Below are 16770 nucleotides of genomic sequence, written 5' to 3'. Positions count from 1 at the left end.
GAGAACACAGTGACTTGTAAACAGGAAACAGGTATCCTTTTGGGGTAATGGTTGCACAACTCTGTACATTTACTAAAAATCACTGAATTGCACACTTACAACAAGTGAATTTTATGTCAATTACACCTTGGTAACGCTCCTTAAAACAAAAAAAAGCAATACCAATTCAGGACAATTTCAGGCAAAATCCAATTAAGACCTGTAGGTTAGACAATATTGTATCAATATTAACTTCCTGACTTTGATCACTGTACCGTTGTTAAAGAAGAGAACATCCTTGTTTTTAGAAAACAGACATCTAAGTATTTGGGGTGAAGGGGCACCACATCTGCAACTTACTAGCAAAACATTTCACAAGAAAATCATGGAGGAAAGGGAAGAGAAGGATGAAGCCATTGGTAAAATGTTAACATTTGGGGAATCTGGGTGAAAAGTATTTGAGAATTCTTTGTACTATTCTTGTATCTTTTTAAGTTTGAAATTAAGTCAAAATAAAAAATTGAAAAAAGCAGTATCAATAATTCTGGTTAGTGGAAATATTAAGTTTTTATTTTCTTAAGTTTCAAAATTCAAAAAAAAGGTAAAAAAACTATTCAGAAACTTTAAGGAGCATCCCATCAAAATCCTCTTTTATGAATGGCAGTAGTAGTAGCAGCAAAGACTAACAAGAGATTAAAAAAATAAACAATGTTTTTCTAAGACATTAAAAGATTCAATAATTACTTTTGCATTCAAAGTTATAAATCACGTGTAAACGAGAAAAGTACTGTAGTTAATCTGTCTGTGGCCAAAAAAGGAAATTGAAAATCCCAAACTTAAATCTGAAGTAGTTACCCAATATTGAAATGTACTCATTTTATTTAAAAAATATGTTTAGAGCCTTAAGACAGTGGAATAAAAAGATAGCAAGCCACAAAATTTTTAAAAACTTAGCCAAAATTATTTTTAAGGTATGGTGCCAATATCCAATAGTGGGGCAATAAAATTTTCTTTCTAAAAGTTTTGGTAACCTACCAAAAAAAAAGGAAAAAGAATCCACTTTGGGGACCAAAAAGGAAATTTGGTGACCCCAGAAGATGAATTATTTAACAAAAATATCAACTAACATTTTTATTTACTTTTGTTTACAAAAGCCTTCAACATTTATTATTCTCATTTAATCTCCCGAATTACCTGGTGTAGATCTATTATTCTCCTTTTACAGATGAAGAAGCTAACTTGTCCAAGGGAACACAGGAAGTATATAGGGACTCTAAGGTCCCCCCATCCTGAAATTTCCAATCCAAAGGCTGTTTTCACTGTATCACAATGCCTCTTTCTAGTAATAACATGCCAATGTGAAACTTCTTATTAAGGATTGACTTTATTTATAAAAGTCTATCCAGAGTACACTGGAAGAAATGTTAGAGTCAGGGTTAGGCTCCTGTACGTCACTGGAAATTCTTAAACAACAAATAATATTAGTTAATATGGACTAAACACTACATTACCTGCGTATTGCACCAAGGATTTTACACACGTTTTTGCCAACTAATCCCCAATCCCAACAACCAATAAGATGAATTCGAATAGTATAGTGTCTACTTGAATCATGAGGAACTGATGCCTTTCTAGATCTCTGAATGTTTTTTGAACCAATCTTTTAAAACGTAAAGCTCCCAAGACAATATGAAAATTGTTTATACACTACTGCCAACTACCTAATTCACAGTCCTTCACACTACAGCAGTCTGGTGCAAGAGAAGTCCAATCTCTTCCCTTCTTTTGGTCTGCTCCTCTCTGCCCAGTATCAAAACGGCTTTTCCATGGCAATATAAATCCATATTACATAACTTCAAAATAATCTTCACACTCCTAGATCTATTTCGAAAAACGTATTTAGAAAGTTGTATTGAAGACCAAAGGGTGAGAAAGTAACACATTTTAATGTGGAGCTTGGCAATCGCCTAGAATGAATGGAGATACAGTTTAGGGCAACCTTCAATGGAGGAAGGGGGCAGGACCACGATACTCATCACAGTCTTAGATAAGCAACCCAGAAGAGTGCTAAAAAGGGTGGGCATTATCTACATTCGGGGTGGGGTAGGGGGTCAGCTCACTTCGGTGGCGGGCTCGAGATGACCAAAGAGAAGAGGAAGGGAAAGAAATTCATTGGTGGCCAGCACCTTGCTAAACAGGGTGGGCGCTGGCTGGCTTCAGGCAGAGCCTGGGGCAAGTCTGTCCTAGGCCCGGAAATCTACCGTGGGGCTCCGCAGGCTCGGGCTAGAAAAGAGCCTCAGGAAAGGGCTCCCCAGGGGCTGGCCGACTGTTCTGTGGCAACCGTGGAGCCCAGAATGGGCCGAGGCGATCCACTGTGTGGCGAGCCACGGAAAGGAAAAGGGAAAGTGGGCGACAATGCAAGGAGGGAAGCTCTGGCGGTAGGTCCGGCAGCCAAGGGCTCCTGACGGGCCCACTGGTTTCCGAGGCCTCAGAGAAGCGGAGAAACCCAAGCCTCGTGCCGTCCCCTCCCCCACCCTGCCCCCCCTCACCCCCATTCCACCTCGGCCCTTTCGCAGCCTCCCCGGCTTTCCCTCCCCCAGCCGAGGTACCCGGTCTCCCGGTTTCCACACGCGTTCAGAGGCATGAACTCACCCGCCGCTGAGGAAACGGTACTGTCTTCAAGGCCTTCCGGGCTCCAGGTTACGAGTGGGCTCCACCGGTTCGAGGCTTCTGCGCGCCGCTCACCGGTAGACCGCTCCCGAAGCGCCTACTCGCACAGGCCGCAAACACAGCCGCGCTGCGCGGGGAGCCTGTGGAGGTCTTCCTCTTGCCCGGCGTGCACTGCGGCCGGGGGAGTGGAGAGAAGAATCATAGAGAAGAATGTATAGAGATAGTCTTCACTGTTGGCTCTGACTCACCACGCCGCGGCAAAATAACCATAGAGAAGGAGCATCTAGTGGGGACTAGAGAGGCTCAAGCTGTAAATTACGACCCACCCTGCCATTTTTGATTGGAGCTGATTGAATCTTATGACTACGCGACGCCATCTTGAGGTCAAGGTTCCGGCTGGGCACGGCGTGAGGGCTGTTAGAGGATTTCTCACTTTTTGTAGTTTGTGTTTTGGGTGGTAGAACCTTGCCCTGTTGATTGAGGTTCGGTGGACTGATAACTGGACATCACCCAGCAACTCAGTAGAAACCCCAAGGGCTGATCTTTCCTTAGAAAACAGCTACGCTTGATACCAAGAGATACTTGGCAAAGGTCGTGATGGTTTTTCAAAAGGTGCACGCACACGCACAAAAAGCATATTATGCGCGCGGTTGGGGCCAAAAGAGGTGGCCAGAAGATATTTGAAATACTTAAAACGGTCTGTAATAACATTTAACACACCTTTCATTCTGTAATGTAAACGTGCTAAAAAGGATTTAACTTATTAGCATAATGGAAATAAACTAATCACGAATGATTAGATTATACAATTTAGGGACTTTATGGTCAGTATCTATGTACAAGCCTTTGTTTCTCAAATGCTTGCTTCTCAGAAGCTTATAATTTATTCAATATAAAATTGTCTCCCTGAGTCCCTGGTGCAGAGCTAAGAGCTGGGAGTAGGAAGGTAAATGGGATTGAGATGTTACTCCTGTTGAGGAGGAGCTGCAAATAACGTGGAATAGCTGACACTCTGACCACTGTATATAAAATTGAAACGTACCTATCTGCTTTTCCTATTTAATTTTACTCTATAGGACTTACCACCATCTACTGTAATATATATTTTTCTTATTTATTTTATGGTTTGTGCCTACCTACTAGAATGTAAACTCAAGGAGTGCAGTGATTGTTTTGTTCGCGGCTGTGAATGAAATGCCTAGAACAACGCCTGGTCATAGCAAGTGCTCAATAAATGTCGAATGAAATAAATGATTACATAGGAGTACCAACAGAACATAAAATGCAGTGGGAGACTAATGGGAAAGGCTGTAACATTATTACCGTCTAAAATTTACATCCATCTGTATTTCTGCTTGCTAGGTCTCCTTACCATTAAGTAGGGCTAATAATACCTACTCTCAAGAGCTATTGCAAGGATTAAATTAACTGATGCATGCGATGCAGTTTGTTCAGGAAAGTGCTAGTCAAACGCTAGTTACATTTTACAAATAGTTTGTAACCTTTTCTCACAACCAAAGGCATAAACACAGGAATCCTCTCAGGCTACTCTGTATCCCTTTGTATTGTTAAAAACATTGTACACAAATTCATGTATAATTTGTATAATAAAATAAAAACCTTAGAGAGAAGTCATCTCAAGCAACAATTTGCTAACTTTCCTGTAGTATACATTTGTTATGTTTAACCAGCATCCATTCCCTTGCCTTTGGTAATGGCACTCCAAATCCCCTAAAAAGAAACCATCCTTCCTTTACCCCAGATCTTTGTAGTTTAGATAGGAAGTCCCAACTCTAGCCATACCTCTTAGGACACAGAGATAGACTTATAACCCAATCAAAGCCTGGTAATATAGCCCTTACATTGTACCAAGAACTTTTTAAAGCATCTTGCAAATATCAGCAATTTTAATCCTCACAGCAACGCACTGAAGTAGGAACTATTTTGATACAGATGAAGAAACTAAGGCTTGGAGAGCTTAAATAACTTGCCCAAGTTTATGTATTTAGTAAGTAATGGAGCCAGTCTGGTTCCTGAGCCCATCCAGGAATACTACTAAAAAGAGGCGTGGGGGTGGGGATGGGGAACTCTATCTTTTTCACTTAATTTAAATTTGGGAGGATTTAAGCTCGGAACTACTGGGCATACAAATGAAATCATCAGAGAAGAAAGCAGAGCTAAGAAGTGAGAGATTTTTGACAATATCATTGGAGAACATGGATTCAGCCATTCTTGAAGCCAGTTATGCTTCTAGGCATCTCAGTATGTATGTCAATAAATTCCTTTTCCTAAATCAGTTTGAAATGAGTTTTCTATCCCTTCAACAGAAAGAGCCCTAAATGATATACTTGTATATCATTTGCAGAAAATAAGCCAGGCCATTCACCTGCAATGACAGTCAAGCACCTCCTGAGGAGTTTTTCCTCACAAGCCCTTGCTGAGGAAAGTGGCTATAGATAATTGATTTGGATATTGGTGGCCATATTATGTGCATTCTGATCCTTTTGCTATGACACATCTGACCCAACCAGTCAGCAGAATATCATGTGACCTGTCAGGAAAACAGCCTTAGCAGGAAAAACATTCTTTAGTTGGACCAAGCAGATCCTCTCAAGAATTTAAACTGGAGGTGTAGGGGAGTCAATGAATTGATAGTAAAAGAGAAATGGAATGGTAAGTGATAGAGATGGTGAATCATATCAAAGACAGAGGGTCACTAGAATAGGCATCTCTGTGCCCTGCATTGGGAGGAGGAAATTATTCAAATACTTGTCGAGGCACCTGAGCTGTCATCAGAACTGCTGGAGCTAAGGCAGGATCCTGATGAGATTCAGTCTCCCAGAGTTCCAGCCATGTTGCTTTAGCTCCTGCTTCATCGTTTCAGGGCGTACATCACTGTATGATAATCATGTTTCTCACATAGTCTCCCTATTAGACATTATGTTCCTTCAAGGAAGGGACCGTGTGTTTATTCACCTTTAAATGGCCAACTAGACACATATCATTTACAAAATTAATATCTGATTTTTTAAAAATCACAACAAAATATCTTTAAAATACAACAAAATAATTTTAAACAGCCAGATATCAGTTTTTTTCTCCAGCTCTCTGCCTAGAGCTCTAATTCAGGCTACTTTGTCATCAAGATGCAGACTTTATGTGAATTCAAACAGCTGCCACTTGGCATTATTAAAATATCTGTGTAATTATAGAAGATAGATATATTGTGTTAGACCTTCTAAAGTTATCGAAAAACAAGTAATAATATTGGGTAGAAGAGGAAATAAGTGTTTAAAAAGAGGCAATTTTCCATATAAAGTGATGAGTTAGAATATGTTTTTGGGTCGTAGCCTTGAAAAATAGAAAGTCTGTTGAAATGTTATGACAGAAATATGCAAAGTATTGGTAGCAGCACTTAGCCCAGGCTGGGAATCTGGGGAAGTCAGAGAAGGCTTCCAGGAGGAAGTTATTATCCTGAACTGTGTCTTAACCAGGACAACAGAGGGAGCACAAATGATGGACAAAATATGAAAAGTGTCCCCCTTTATTAGTAATCATAGAAATGCCAATACCATAGCAGGATATCACTTTAAAGCCATTTCATTGGTAAAAATTAAGAAGTCTGCTAATACAAGGATGTAAAATAACAGGAACACTTAGATATTGCTGGTGCAAGTTTATATTGGTACAACCACCTTGGCATAACCTAGAATAATAAAGGATGTGTTTTCCCTATGACCCAGCAGTTCCATTCCTAGGTTTATATAGAGAAACCTTTGCATATATGAACCAGGACACACGTTAAGCAATATTCATAGCACCGTTATTCATAAAGGAAAAAAATATGGGAAATTACTCAAATGTCTGACAAGAGAATGGATAACATTTTCAAAAAGTCACATAATGAGCATTATATAAAAATAGAATGAACAAATTGCAGTTACACGCATGAGCTATTGAGTGAAAAAAGCAAGTCGGAAGTCTATATATTGTACAATACCATTATTATACAGATAAAAAGTTGACACAAGTAATAACATATTGTTTAAAGAAACATATATATGTGATAAAACTATTTTTTAAAATCAAAGGAATAATTAATTGAAAATTCAGGGTAGTGGTTGCCTCTTGGAATTACCATTTCCCTCCTAGAGGGAACAAAGGTGATGAGACTGCAAAAAAAATATAGGTAGCCTCAATGGTTTTGGTAATGTTCTAGCTCATAAATTCAGGGGTGAGTTTACTGGTTTTCATTTTATTATTATGCTTCATAATTTACATAGGCATTACATATATTTTCAACATAGCAAATATACATAAATTTAAATTAAAAATAAATTATGCAGGGCCGGCCTGGTGGTGCAGTGGTTAAATTCACAGGTTCCGCTTCTTGGTGACCTGGGGTTGGCCGGTTCGGATCCTGGGTGCTGACATGGCACTGCTTGCTACACCATGCTGTGGTAGGTGTCCCACATATAAAGTAGAGGAAGATGAGCACGGATGTTAGCTCAGGGCCAGTCTTCCTCAGCAAAAAGAGGAGGATTGGCAGCAGATATTAGCTCAGGGCTAATCTCAAAAAAAATAAAATTAAATTAATTATAAATAAATAAATTATGCAACTGTTTCTATATATCTATAGAAATACATGATTTTATTGTGCTTTTTAAAATTTTACATAAGTGGAATCATAAAGTTATTCAACTTTCACTCATTAATAGGGCTAGGGGCTTTTTAAAAAATGATAATCCATATATAGAAATCTACCTCATTTAAAAAACTGATCTACCTCATTTTTAAAATGGCCACATTGTCACAGTGTGAGGACTAGAAAGTTTTCGGAAGCAAGTAATAGACAACCCAACTCAAACTGGCTTAAACAGTAAGGAACATGTTGGTTCATCCAGCAGAAAGACCAGATAGGCTGCCCTTCAGGGTTGGATGATCCAGAGATCCAATAATCTTATCAAGAAAAAGTTCTTCCTGTCTTGCTTTTTTCCTGTCTCTCTGCTCCACCGTCTCTGTGTGGGCCTCATTCTAAGGCTGGCTCTCCTCACGGTCATAGGATGGCTACATTGAGCCCTCATGCTTTTTAATTCACCAGAGAGAGTAAATGGGTTTCAGAAACTCTCCCAGAAGATCAAGGAAGAACTTTCCAGAAACCCCAGGAACCCAAATTGAGTCACACCTAAGCTGAGTTTCTTGCTCTTGCCGGAAACAATCATTGGCAAGATAGATGCAATTACCCTTAGACAATCAGGCCTATCTCTTGGGCTAAGGATGAAGTTACCTTTCTCTGAAATCCAACCTCTATACTGGGAAAATGTGGATATCTGAACAAAATTTGAATTCTGTTAGAAAAGAGGAAGAGGGAAATGGATACCGAGAAGGCAAGAATCGTCTACTATACAGTTTATTTACTCATTCCCTTATTTGTGGACATTTGCTTCCAATTCATGTACATTTAAAGAATCCTGCAGTTACCATCTTTATACACATTTCCTTCAAAATGTGTGTCGATAATTCTCTAAGAGTGATATGTAGGAGTGGAAAGGCAAGGTAGATGGGTATGCTAATTTCTAAATTTGAATAGACACTACCAAATAGCTCTTCAAAAGGCTATACCAATTACATTTCTACAAATGGTTTAAACTTAAATATATATATATATACACCCCTCTAATGGAAGACAATGACATTTAATTTAGTTTAACTTTCATTTCCCTGACTTCTCCTAGTGAAGATATCTTTTCCTACAACTGTTATCTGAACCTAGTCTCCACCAATCCAATGAAACGACATCTACATTTTTGCTAAGTCTAGTGGACATTTCTTAGCCTTTATCTTATTTTACTCCTCTAGCATCTAACACTTCTGACCACTACACTTGGACAACTCCTCTTTCCTTGGCTTCAGCGTCCCACACTTTTCTTCCTACCACTCTGCTTCCTCCTCCGTTTCCTTAGAAGGGTCCTTTTCTGTTCACATCTTGAAATGTTGGTGTTCCGCAGGGTCCTGTTGTGGGCCTCCCACTCTTCTTACCCTAAGTGATTCCGCAGCTGACTCCTCTACTCACAGGGCTTCAACAACCTTCTGTTCCCAGATCAATATCTGTAGCCTAGATCACCTGAGTTCCCTTCTCTTATTGGCCAGCTTCCTACTGAGTATTTCCACCAGAATATTCTCTGGGCACTTCATGGGCAAAACCACACTCATTATTGTCTCCCCTGTTTTTCAGTTTTTTAAAGTAAAATTCACATAAAACTCACCATTTTAAAGATTCTTAAATGTTTTACAATTCAGTCACTTTCAGAACGTTCACAATATTGTGTAGCAATCACCACTAATTCCAGAACATTTTCATCACCCCAAATAGAAACTCCATACACACTGAGCAGCTGCTCCCTATTACCTGCCCCCCGCAGCCACTGGCAACCACTAATTGGCTTTCTATTTCTATAGATTTGCCTATTCTGGGGATTTCCTATAAATGGAATCATAGAATATGTGGCCTTTTGTGTCTGGCTTCTTTAACTTAGCATGTTTTAAAGGTTCATCTATTTTGTACCATGTGACAGTACTTCATTCTTTTTTATGGCTGAATAATATGCTGGTGTATGGATATGCCACATACTATTTACCCATTCATCAGTTAACGGACATTTGGGTTGTTTCCATCATGAATAATGGTGCTATGTACACTTGTGTACAAGTTTTTGTTTGAACATATGTTTTCACTTCTCTTAGATATATCATTAGAAGTGGAATTGCAGATTATATGGTCGTCCTATGTTTAACTTTTTAAGGAAATGCCAAACTGTTTTCCACAGCAGCTGCACCATTTTATATTCCCACTAGCAAAGTTTGAGGATTCAAATTTCTCCACATCATTGCCACCACTTGTTATTCTCTGAGTTTTTTTCTAATTATATCTGTCCTAGTGGGTATGAAGTAATATCTCATTGAGGTTTTGATTTACGTTTCTCTAATGTCTATTGATGTTGTGTATCTCTTCATGTGCTTCTTGGCCATTTGTGTATCTTCTTTGGAGAAATATCTATTTAAATCCTTTGCCTATTTTTAATTGGGATATTTGACTTTTATTATTAAGTTTTAAGATTTCTTTATGTATTCTGAATATTAGACCCAGATATATGATTTGCAAATTTTTTTTTCCATCCTGTAGGTTGTCCTTATACTTTCTTTGCAGTGTCCTTTGATGCACAAAACTTTTTAATTTTTTTTTAAGATTTTATTTCTCCTTTTTCTCCCCAAAGCCCCCCAGTACACAGTTGTATATTTTTAGTTGTGGGTCCTTCTAGTTGTGGCATGTGGGACGCCACCTCAGCATGGCTTGATGAGCAGTGCCATGTCCATGCCCAGGATCCGAACTGGTGAAACCCTGGGCCGCCAAAGCAGAGTATGCGAACTTAACCACTAGGCCACGGGGCTGGCCCCAAAAGTTTTAAATTTTGATGAAGTCCAATTTATTTATTTTTTTCTTTGCTTGTGCTTTTGGTGTCATATTTAAGAAGCTGTTGCCTAATCTAGGGTGTCTTAGTCTGTTCAGGCTGCTATAACAAAGTACCACAGACTAGATAGCTTATAAACAGAAGAAATTTACTGCTCTCAGCTCTGGAAGGTAGAAGTGGAAGGTCAGAGTGCCAACATGATCAGAGGAGAGCCCACTTCTGGGTTGCAGACTTACTGTATCTTCACGGGGCAGAAGTGGCTAGGGAGCTGTGGAATCTGTTTTATAAGAGCACTAATCCCATTTGTCAGGGCTCCACCATCATGACCTAATCACTTCCCAAAGACCCCACCCACTAATATTATCACCTTTGGGGGTGGGATTTCAACATATGAATTTTGGGGAAAACAGACATTCAGACGTTAGCACAAGGTCATGAAGATTTAGATCTATATTTTTTCTAAAAGTTTTATGCTTTTGGCTCTTACCTTTAGGCCTTGGATTCATTTGAGTTAATTTTTGTGTATATTGTGATATAGGGATCCAAATTCGCTCTTCTGCATGTGGATATCCTGTTATCCCAGCACCAATTGTTAAAAAGACCGTTCTTGGGCCTGGCTGACATACAGATGCCCAGCAGGTACATCAAAAGGTGCTCAACATCATTAATGATCAGGGCAATGCAAATCAAACCACTGTGAGATATCACCTCACACCTGTTAGAATGGCTATTATCAAAAAAAAAACCCCAAGAAATAACAAGTGTTAATGAGGATGTGGAGAAAAGGGAACTCTTGTGCACTGTTGGTAGGAATGTAAATTGGTGCAGCCACTATGGAAAACAATATGGAGGTTCCTCAGAAAGCTAAAAATAGAAATACCATACAATCCAGGTATCCCACTACTGGGTATTTATCCAAAGAATATGAAATCAACAATACAAGAGATTTATGCACCCATATGTTCATTGCAGCATTATTCACAATAGCCAAGATGTGGAAGCAACCCAAGTGCCCATCAATTGATGAACAGATAAAGAAGATGTGGTATATATATATAATGGAATACTACTCAGCCATAAAAAAAGACAAAACCATCCCATTTGCAACAACATGGATGAGCCTTGAGGGTACCATGTTAAGTGAAATGAGCTAGACAAAGACACTGTATGATTTCACTCAGATATGGAAGATAAACAAACACATGGATAGGGATAACAGATTAGTGGTTACCAGAGGGGAAGGGGATGGGGGGTGGGCAAAAGGGGTAAAGGGGCACATATGTATGGTGATGGATAAAAACTAGACTATTAGAGGTGAGCATGCTGCAGTCTATACAGAAACTGATACATAATAATGTATACCTGAAATCACACAATCTTATAAACCAATATGACCTCAATAAAATAATTTTAAAAAACAGAACTACCATATGATCCAATAACTCTACTTCTGGGTATTTATCTGAAGAAAATGAAAGCACTCCCTTGAAAATATATATGCACCCCCATATTCATTGTAGCATTATTTACAATAGGCAAGATATGGAAGAAACCTAAATGTTCCCCGATGGATGAATGGATAAAGAAATTATCCATTAATTAACATAAGGGAATATTATTTGCCCATAAAAAAGAATGAAATTCTGCCATTTGTGACAACATGGACGGACCTTGAGGGCGTTATACTATGTGAAATAAGTCAGACAGAGAAAAACAGATACCATAAGATCTCACTTACATGTGGAATCTAAAACAAAACAAAAAAAGAAAAACAAAACAAAAAAACCCCATCAAGCTGACAAGTACAGAGAACAGATTGGTGATTGCCTGAGGTGAAGGGTGGGAGGTAGGTGAAAATGAGTGAAGGGGGTCAAAAGTTACAAACTTCTCGGTATAAAATAAATAAGTCACGTGGGTATAATGTATAACATGGTAACTATAGTTAATAATACTGTACCGTATATTTGAAAGTTGCTAAGAGGATAAATCTTTTTTTTTTTTTTTTGGAGGAAGATTAGCCCTGAGCTAACATCTGCTGCCAATCCTCCTCTTTTTGCTGAGGAAGACTGGCCCTGAGCTAACATCCGTGCTCATCTTCCTCTACTTTATATGTGGGATACCTACCACAGTGTGGCTTGCCAAGTGGTGCCATGTCCGCACCTGGGATCTGAACCAGCGAACCCCAGGCCGCCCAAGCAGAACATGCGAACTTAACTGCTGCGTCACCGGGTTGGTCCCCTGAGAATAAATCTTAAAAGTTCTTATTACAGGGAAAAAAATTTGTAACTATGTACGGTGATGGATGTTAACTAGACTTATTGTGATGATTATTTTGCAGTGTATACAAATATTGAATCATTATGTTGTACAGCTGAAATGAATATAATATTATATGCCAATTATGCCTCAATAAAAAAAGTGAGTTGAGAAGTGTCCCCTCCTCTTCTATTTTCTGGTAGAATTTGTGGAGAATTGGCATTGTTCCTTCCTTAGGTGTTTGGTAGAATTGACCAGCAAATCCATCTGGGCTTGCAATTGTATTTGTGGGAAGGTTTTAAACTGAAATTCAATTTAATAGATAAAGGGTTAGTCAGGTTATGTTTCTTTTTGAATCATATTTGGCAGTTGGTATTCTGTAAGGAATTTGGCCATTTCTTGCAAGTAGTTGAATTTATTGACATAAAGTTATTAATAATAATTCCTCATTATTTTTTTTTTACTGTGGTAGGATTTGTAGTGGTTTTCTTTCCCATTTTTATAGTGGCATTTGTGTCTTTTCTCATTTTTTTCTAAGTCTAGGCATAAATTTACCAATTTTTAAAAATACTTTCAAAGAATCAGCTTTTGGATTCTTTTCTCTGTTGTTTTCTATGTCATTGATTTCTGCTCTTAATTATTTTATTCTCTCTGATTATTTTGGATTTAACTTGCTCTTGTTTCTTGTTTCATAAGATGATACCCTAAATAACTGATTCAAGATCTTTATTCTTTTCTGAGACAAATATTGTAGTCTACAAATTTTTCTCTAAGAATTTCCTTTACTTGTTGTGTTTCCATTTTCATTCAGCCCAGAATACTAATTTTCCTTGTGGCTTCTTTGACCAAAGCACTGTTTAGAAATGTGTTAATTTCCAAATATTTGGGGATTTTCCAGATATATCTGTTACAGATTTCCAGTTAAATCCACTGTAGTCAGAGAAAATACTTTATATTATTTCAACACTTCTAACTTTTATTTATTTATTTTTTGAGGAGGATTAGCCCTGAGCTAACATCTGCTGCCAATCCTCCTCTTTTTGCTGAGGAAGACTGGCCCTGAGGTAACATCCGTGCTCATCTTCCTCTACTTTATATGTGGGATATCTACCACAGAGTGGCTTGCCAAGTGGTGCCATGTCCGCACCGGGATCTGAACCAGCGAGTGAAACCTGGGCTGCCAAAGCAGAACATGCGAACTTAACCACTGCGCCACTGGGCCGGCCCCTCAATACTTTTAACTTTATTGAGATTTGTTTTATTGTCTAATATGAGCTATCTTTTTGGGGGGAGGGAGTGAGGAAGATTGGCTCAGGCCCAATCCTCTTTTTTTTTTTTAGAAGATTGGCACCTGAGCTAACAACTGTTGCCAATCTTCTTTTTTTTTTTTTCTGCTTTTTCTCCCCAAATCCCCCCTAGTACATAGTTGCATATTTTAGTTGTGGGTCCTTCTAGTTGTAGGACATGGGACGCCACCTCAACATGGCCTGATGAGTGGTGCCATGTATTTGCCCAGGATCCCAACCAGAGAAACCCTGGGCCACCGTAGTGAAGCGCGAGAACTTAACCACTCAGCCACGGGGCAGGCCCACCAATCCTCTTTTTGCTTGAGAAAGATTGCTGCCGAGCTAACATCTGTGCCAGTCGTCCTCTATTTTGTATGTGGGATGCCGACACACCATGGTTTGATGAGTGGAGAGTAGGTCTGTGCCTGGGATCCGATTCTGCTGAAGCTGGACCTCGTGAACTTAAACACGCCACTGGGCCAGCCCCCTAATATGTTCTATCTTGATCAATGTCCTATGTGCACTTTAAAAGAATATATATTCTGCTATTGTTGGGCAGATAAATGTCACTGGGTTGTGTTGGTTAATAATGTTGTTCAGGGGCCAGCAGTTAAGCGCACACGTTCCACTTCCGCAGCCTGGCGTTCCCCGGTTCGGATCCCGGGTGCGGACATGGCACCGCTTGGCAAGCCATGCTGTGGTAGGCATCCCACATATAAAGTAGAGGAAGATGGGGACAGATGTTAGCTCAGGGCCAGGCTTCCTCAGCAAAAAGAGGAGGATTGGCAGCAGTTAGCTCAGGGCTAATCTTCCTCAAAAAAAAAAAAAAGAATTTTCAAAGTATAACTTTTTCTGTCCTTTTACTTTTACTCTCTCTATTTCTTTATACTTAAAGTGGTTTTCTTGTAGACAGCATATAGTTGGGCCTTGCTTTTTTTTATGCAATCTGACAATTTTTTCCTTTTCTCTGTAGCGTTTAGATCATTTACATTTAATATGATTTTCATCATGGCTGGGGTTATATATACCATCTTGCTATTTGTTTTCTACTTGTTCTCTATGTCCTTTACTCCTTTTCCCATCATTTCCTGCCTTATTTTGGATTGAGTACTCTTTATTATTCAATTTTATTATGAATATTGTCTTATTTGCTATACATCTTTGTTTAGTTTTTTAGTTGATCTGCAGTTCACAATATATAGTTAACTAATCATAATCTAACTTCAAAAAACATACTACTACTCACAGGGAATTCACCACTGCATACTTCCATTCCCTCTCCCATCCCTTGCGCTATTATTTCCCTCCATTTACTTTACATTATAAACTACACAATGCATTGTTATTAATTTTTGTTTTAAATCATTACCTTTTAAAACTTTTTTTTTGAGGAAGATTGGCCCTGAGCTAGCATGTGCTGCCAATCCTCTTTTTGCTGAGGAAGACTGGCCCTGAGCTAACATCCGTGCCCATCTTCCTTCACTTTATATGTGGGATGCCTCCCATAGCATGGCTTGCCAAGTAGTGCCATCTCTGCACCAGTGATCTGAACTGGTGAACCCTGGGCTGCCAAAGCAGAACGTGCGAGCTTAACTGCTGCACCATGGGGCTGGCCCCTAAAGATGTTTTAACAGTAAGAAAAAATATATTTACGGGCCAGCCCCGTGGCCCAGTGGTTAAGTTCACGCGATCCACTATGGCGGCCCAGGGTTTCGCTGGTTGGGATCCTGGGCACATACATGGCACCACTCATCAGGCCACGTTGAGGTGGTGTCCCACGTACCACAACTAAAAGGACCCACAACTAAAATATACGACTATGTACTGGGGGGATTTGGGGAGAAAAAGCAGAAAGAAAGAAAAAAAGAAGATTGGCAACAGTTGTTAGCTCAGGTGCCAATCTTTAAAAAAAAAAGAAAAAATATATTTATATTTATCCACATATTTGACATTTCTGTCATTCTTCATTCCTTTGTATTAATCTAAATTTCCCCCTGGTATCATTTTCCTTCTGCTTGAATAATGTTCTTCATCATTTCTTATAGTGCAGGTCTGTTTACAATGAATTCTCTGTGATTTTCTTTGTTTGAAAAAATCTTTGCCTTCCTTTATGATGACATCTTTACCAGTAAAGAACTCTAAATTGACAGTTTTTTTCATTCATTACTTTTTTTGTTTTAAAGATTGACACCTGAGCTAACAACTGTTGCCAATCTTCTTTTTTTATTCTGCTTTTTCTCCCCACAGCCCCCTAGTACATAGTTGTATATTTTAATTGTGGGTCCTTCTAGTTGTGGCATGTGGGATGCTGCCCCAACGTGGCCTGATGAGCAGTGCCATGTCCGCGTCCAGGATCTGAACCAGCGAAACCCTGGGCCGCCAAAGCTGAGCGCATGAACTTAACCACTTGGCCATGGGGCCGGCCCCTCATTCATTACTTTTAAGACATTGCTCTATTGTTTCCTGACTTACATGCTTTCTGTGAGAAGTCTGCTATCATTCTTGCTTTTGTTCCTCTCTGTCATGTGCCTTTTTCCCCTTGGCTATTTCATCACTCATTTTCAGCAATTTGATTGTAAGGTTCTTGCAGTGGTTTTCTTCATGTCTTTTCTGCTTGGCGTTCATTGAGCTTCTTGGATCTGTGAGTTTATAAGTTGCATCAAATTTGGAAAACTTTTGGCCATTTATTTCTTGAAATATTTTTTCTGTCCTTCTTCTTTCTCTCCTTTCTTTTGTGACTTTAGTTACACACACAATAGACTGCTTGATATCATGTCACAGATCACTGATGCTTTGTTCATTTTATGTTGGGCACATGCTCAGTAGCAAATGTTCACTCTTTTCACTGTTTTGGGGTGTCAATTCCAAATTCCCTGGGCAGAGAATCTGATTGGCACGCCTGGGGGTTAGGCTGATATAATACAAACGTGTTTGGTCCAGACCCACCTCTGTGGGTTGATGTGGCAGTTTCCACAGAAAGAAAAAGTAATTATTCACTGAGAAAATACTTCATAAATTATCTATGTTGCCTCCTCTAACAACTATAGAGCTTCAAAAAAGTTAATCAGTTTGCAGGTCCAAATGACATATGGTCACACCTCTTTATCCAC

At 39.1% G+C, this 16770-nt stretch overlaps 1 protein-coding gene across 2 annotated transcripts in view; it reads right to left on the bottom strand.

Moving 5' to 3' along the window:
* The window catches only part of RBM25 (RNA binding motif protein 25), a 58880-nt gene extending 55845 nt beyond the window's left edge, over positions 1–3035 (bottom strand). Inside the window, exon 1 of one of the 2 annotated variants that reach the window (XM_014835672.3) lies at positions 2632–3035. The gene's annotated coding sequence lies outside the window, so the exon portion shown is untranslated. The remainder of the gene's footprint in view (positions 1–2631) is intronic. The other variant, XM_044773941.2, reaches the window with a different exon arrangement.
* Positions 3036–16770: the final 13735 nt, after the last annotated feature.

Source organism: Equus asinus, chromosome 7 (genome assembly GCF_041296235.1).
Source record: "Equus asinus isolate D_3611 breed Donkey chromosome 7, EquAss-T2T_v2, whole genome shotgun sequence".
In the NCBI taxonomy this organism is placed as follows: domain Eukaryota; kingdom Metazoa; phylum Chordata; class Mammalia; order Perissodactyla; family Equidae; genus Equus; species Equus asinus.
This window is presented reverse-complemented; position numbering and strand designations above follow the sequence as displayed.